Below are 6000 nucleotides of genomic sequence, written 5' to 3'. Positions count from 1 at the left end.
TATATGTATATATGCTGTGGTCTAATCTGCATCATGGAGTATTCGTGCAATATTCCTGACCATTCATGCCAAAGCCCAGTTATTTTCATCATGTCATTATTTCGGATGGAAGAGTTAATGCCTGAGTGGACCAAACACTTTACTTCTGCTCATGAAATTTTGGACTAGGGAATTCTCAGTTTTTTGCAAGCTTCTCTCTCTAGATCTCTCTCAGAAATTATAGAAAGCACAAGGACTCATTCTTCCCTTCTCTCCTTCATACTTAACAGCAAATATTTACTGTGAAATCTTAGCAAGATAAATATGTATGTTATACCCACCATCACACATTTATTTATAAGATGACTACCTGGTTTTGCAGTAAATGCACCTATTAATGAAGGTGTAAGAACAGGCTTGTGTTTATTTCTGGAGCTTAAAATGAATGAGGCTATTAGTCAGCCAACTGTAGCAAATCCATCCCCTGTTTACGCTTTACAAAAAAGCGTTGTTACTTTTTTCTGTATCCAACATGTTACAACGTCATGAAAGGACGTTAGTGGCCATTAACAGAAGAAAGAGAATTTACATTTTACAAGTAATTTAAAGGTGAGCAATTCACAGGTTTTAGACTTCATTAAAAAAATAACTTTTGATCAGGAACAGAAGATATGACAGACACATTCCTGTTGACATTTGGAAATTACAGTATAAGCATCAGACAAATATATCAACTCTCTGATGTTTCAACTCTCAGAATTCAGGCTTTCACAGAGAGCAATGGTTATATATGAGAAAGAGGATTACTTAGAGGCTGCAGACTAGTGATCTAGTAGGCCTCGGCTTGGGGCACATCCATTTCTATGAAACGGTGCTATTCATCCAAAGGGCTAATTATCATTCAAAGATCTGATGTGAGGCTCAAATAAGGTTGGGTCTGTGAACAGATTTTAAAAATTGGATTCAGTCAGGTATGACAGAATGACTAGAAACAGACTGTCTCATGCACTATAATGTATGGCATGGCCAGACCACGTGAGTACAAACCCTGACTTTACTACTTGGTCATTCTGTAACTGGTCTCAATTTTCTTTGCCTCCATGGGACTTTGTTTTCTCATCTGTAAAACACATATTCTAACAGTAACCACAGGTGTGTATGTGGTTTAAATGAGATGTTATATGTAAAGGGCTTGGCCCAATGTCTGATTCATGATAAGCACCTAATAAATATTACCTGTCATAATAATTATTATTATACAAGCCCTCTATTATGCTCAACTGGTAGCTCATGCTATGACTTTCCTCAAATATCAACTGTCATTCCTCCTAAGAGTTTGGCTGAAGCATGGCAAATTGGTATTTTGAAACAAATTAAATATCATTATGCCAAGAAAGTTGTAAATTGATTTCCAAACTTTATTTTTAATTTCATACTTAATCAATAAAAAATTTCTGTCACACTTCTAATATAGGTATATTTTGTCTACTTATAAATTATTTACATGTACTAATATATTATGCACATTTTACAGAATATATAAATAGAGACATTTAAGAGAAGATATAAGATATATAAGACTATGTATATTATATTTATATTATATACTAAGATAAGAAATAAGATATTAAATGTTATACATAATATTTATATATTATTACGAGTTTTATATATATGTATACATATACATACACACACACATATATCCCCTAATATTTTTTCCTGTATCCCAATTGATCCACTAGTGAAAAAACTCCTCTTTGCAGACCATTGTACCAAACATTCAGTAGTAGGATGGGAAAGAAAGTCATGAATATAACTGATTGTGAGTGTTTGAAAGTGTATTTACTGAACTAGCATGTACTTCATGAGTAATAATAATAATAATTAACATATATTAAATGCTAAGTTTTTCTAGGCACAGTGTTAAATAAATTATATATTCTTTCATGCAATCCATACAACCACCATTTGATGTAGATACTGATGTTGTACCTTATTTTATACATGAGGAATATGAGAACAAGGAGGCTCAGTAACCTGTCCAAAGTTCCTATGTGAGTAAGCAATGGAGTGATACTGCACAATCATATCTCCCTTCCATGACCAGTGCCCTCCCCTTTGGTAAAAACATGATAATGATAATTACTGTCTCCATTGATATAAATGCTATATTTAATAAGTACATAAGCTTGAACTTCATTAAGTGTTGCTCATAGGTAACAAGATAAAAACATTTGTTCAGAAAACTCCTTTGATAAAAAAAACTCATTGGAGAAGGTAAAAATCCTAGGGTATATGTTAATAGAATTAAAAGAAGAAAGAGCAAAATAAATTACTTTAGAGAATGGTGGATGAAGTTGTAAAAGACTAAAGAGATAAGAGCAAGAAATAAAGACAGAAATCAGCTAGATTGTTTGAGGCTGGTATACATTGAAAGGTGAAATGATGAGGAAAAAAAAGGCTCTTATTATGAGGACTTTTGTTTAGAGACTTTTAAAGTTACTGCCATATGAAGACTTCTTCTGTTCTCCCAAATCTTCAGTGATTTTCACTCCACACTTAAGTGTCCTGTATTTACTGAATCTCTCTCAACCCCCTCTCGTTGTTCCCTCATCCTTTCTCTTTTCTGATATTCAAAAAGGGGGCTGAGTTTCTGGGAAAACCATCACGTAATTGACAACAGCCTGAGGGAAAAGGCAAGAGTGTTCATGTTCCTGAACAAATCAGATAAAGCAAAAAGCTCAACATTAGAGTGGACCATGAGAATGCAAAACTCTATCTTACCTAGGAGGGATTGGAAATTTCAGGGAATGTATCATGGAACCCCACTTAAATCTTATCTAGATCAGGAGGGCTACAAAATGTCATATTATTTATTTTTTACAACTGTCCTGTGAGGTGGCTATTGTTATCCAGATCACATCGTATATCAAGTTCTGGGCACAAAGGTGAGTGTGGATCCACCAGGAAATCACGTGTCCTTAAGGAGACTGTATGTCTAAAGATAACCAAAGAGAAATTCATCTGCACTTTCATGAGATGAGGTCAGGTAATAAAAAATGTCCTAGGAAGTGAAACATCTCTGAGACAGTCTATTAAGTTTGCAAATGCCCCCACCATCATCTTATGCAATAGTAATCAAAGCTAATGTTTACTGCTCATTTACTGAACATCAGGAGCAGACCTGAGAATTATATGTCTACAGTGTCTTTTAATTCTCTTTATAAACCTTTGAGAAAGTACTATTATAATCATCACCCTACAGATAAGGAAACTGTGGTACAGTGGCCTAAAGACTTACAATTATTAACACAAATGGTTGTGGAATTCTAACCTGGGCAACTTGATTTCCATTCATGTGTGCTTAGCCACTGTTTATACGACCTCAATTTTATAGCAGATAATAATAGCAACTATAAAGATGACACACAAATGAGACTTTATAACTGCCATTTATGGAACAACTCTGATGTGTCATGCTAGCTAATATGCATATATTGTCTTATTCAATGGTGTAAACACTTTTCAAGGTAGTATTAATTTCACCATGTTAGTGTCAGGAAACTGATCCTAAAAAGGATGAAGGAACTTGGTCAAGGTCACATAGCTGGCATCAGAAGTCAGATTCAAACTCAGGTCTGTCACACACCTCTCCCTGCAAACCTATGGTTTTTTACATAAAGCAACATTGTATCTTTAGTTTCAGTAAATAATTCTATCCAGTAGATAAAAATTTGAGTTTATTCTGCCTCTTTAACCTTGGAGAGAATTCTCTGTGCCTAAGAAGTGTGTGGCTATAGGTTGAGTGACTTCTAAGGCCTCGAGGGTGGCATTGGAGATTATGTTCCATACAAAGGTGTCACAGAGACCGCCTTTGCAGTGTAGAAAGTCAGAGGACTCTCCATACCAAAGACCATGCCAACATACCTGGGATCAGAATCTTCATATTTCCTCCTTTAAAGGAAAAAATGAGTCAGATTATTTCAAGAGCATGAGAAAATTATTGTAAAACATCAGGCAAGGTTTTATGATCATATTAGAATAAATCCTATTTCCATTCATTTAAAATCATGCTAGATAAATTTAGTTATGACTTAATCGCTTCCTAAGAACTAAATCAAATCGACTTTTCTGAGGAAATTTAGCATAATTAGCTTCAGGTGCACTCATGAAACTCATTCTTTCTTTGGTGTCTGAGAAATTCTCTGGTTTTCCTCTTACTTCTTCAAACACTCTCCTTCTCTTGCAATGACATTACTTCTTTAGCCTGTCCCTTAAATATGGTGCCTTTCCAGAATTCCATCTTTGATCCTTTTTTATGGTTCCTGTGTTTGGTGAATATTGTTATTTGTCTCTTCAGCAGCTCCTTTCCTTTCCCAAAAGAACTTAACTTTTTTTTCTTCTAAAGTTTGAAAAGAATCGACGCCCATATTTCCAAAGCAAGAATAGGCCCTTTTAGGCCTTCATCAGTAAGCATAACCCCATCCTCCGTCTTGGCTACAGTGGCTGGTTCACAAGGATGCACGTGAAGTCAGGTATAAGCAAGTCAGGACATCACGTTCTTCCATTCAAATTCATTGGGAGGAAGTGAGCATACGATCAGAGTACACTGATCAGAGCAAACCTGTAGAAGGCAGAGCAGGTATCAAATGGAAGCCGGTTCTTATGAGACATTGTTGAGTTTCAGGGCCAAAATCAACTAGGTCTATTTTTAGACATTTCAATCATATACATCAATAAACGGCAGAGTTAGTTAAGAACTTCTCAGCTGATCCTATAGGCTTTTCCTCTAAGGAATGAAGCCCATTTTTGTATGCATAATTATTTAGTTTCTCCGAGGTTCCCCAGGTTAAACAGGAAGATATTAACAAAATTAAATAAAATAAGGTGTTAAAACTTTTATCATCGTGACTGGCACACCACGAGTACTCAGTCAATAGCAGCCATTACTGTTGTCATTATAATGATTTATATTCATTCACCTTTTATCTTCATCTCTGACTCTTGAGCTCCACACCAAAATGTACAACTGTTTATTACACACCTCCCCTTGGATGGGTCCTCAGCCCTTAAATTAGCCCATCCAAACTGAAATTCGACATTGTGTCCACAAAACTGCTCTTCCTCTTCTGTCTGATTGATGATTAGACCACCACACCTACTACGTGCATGTCATCAAAACGCCCGCTCTTTGTCCTCTAATATCCAGCTGTTACCAGGTTCCATTGATCTATCTCGGAAAACTTGGTCCACTTACTATTTTTCATATAAACCATGGCAACAGCCAAATGATCCGGTCTTCAGTCTCTAAATTCTCCAGTTCTTCTAAGGAGTTGTTAAACTTCCTTCTAAAGCAGATTAAACGTCATTCCTTTGCCTAAAATTGATTTAAAAAAATTCCATAACTCCCATTGCCTAAAGACAAATTCCAAATCCTTAGCAAAATATACCTTGCCTTTTAAAATCTAACCTAATTGTCAGACCTCACTTTTTTTTTTTTTTTTGCTTTGTCCCCATTCACCCCTTACTCTAGAGTTTTCATACATTCTTATCTTTGTGCAGGCTGAAAATTTGAATTGCTACTCATCTTTAAGACTGGCCCAAATGTCATTTCCCTCAGAAAACCTTCCCCAATTATCCAGAACAGAATTAATCATTAATCACTGTTTAGCTTATGCCCCTTCAGAACATTATACATGTTGTTACTATAATAGTTATCACATGAATCCTTAATTCTTTATTTACCTGTGTGACTCCTCTGTTATACTCTGCATTCCTGAAGATAAGACACTATCTTTCTTATACTCCCAGAATCTCCAAAATACCATTAAGTTAGTAAAGTTATCATGATTTGATTACCTCCTACGTGTCTGGCTTTATATGAGGTGTGTTGAGCAGTGTGTCTTCTTATTTCTTCCATCAACCCTTAGAAATCACTATTCCCATTTTACAGATGAGAAAGTTGTTTGACTTTCCCAAGGTCATATAATTAATAAGTGCCAGAGCCAGACACAAATT

At 35.5% G+C, this 6000-nt stretch overlaps 1 long non-coding RNA gene across 1 annotated transcript in view; it reads right to left on the bottom strand.

Annotated features, from left to right (window-relative positions):
* Positions 1–4189: 4189 nt before the first annotated feature.
* LOC117030891 (uncharacterized) overlaps positions 4190–6000 on the bottom strand; it is a 75615-nt gene continuing 73804 nt past the window's right edge. The window contains exons 3-4 of the long non-coding RNA XR_004424451.1: positions 5240–5359; positions 4190–4606 (exon numbers count right to left, since the gene is read on the bottom strand). This is a non-coding gene — a long non-coding RNA (uncharacterized LOC117030891). The remainder of the gene's footprint in view (positions 4607–5239; positions 5360–6000) is intronic.

This window comes from Rhinolophus ferrumequinum, chromosome 11 (genome assembly GCF_004115265.2).
Source record: "Rhinolophus ferrumequinum isolate MPI-CBG mRhiFer1 chromosome 11, mRhiFer1_v1.p, whole genome shotgun sequence".
Lineage (NCBI taxonomy): Eukaryota > Metazoa > Chordata > Mammalia > Chiroptera > Rhinolophidae > Rhinolophus > Rhinolophus ferrumequinum.
This window is presented reverse-complemented; position numbering and strand designations above follow the sequence as displayed.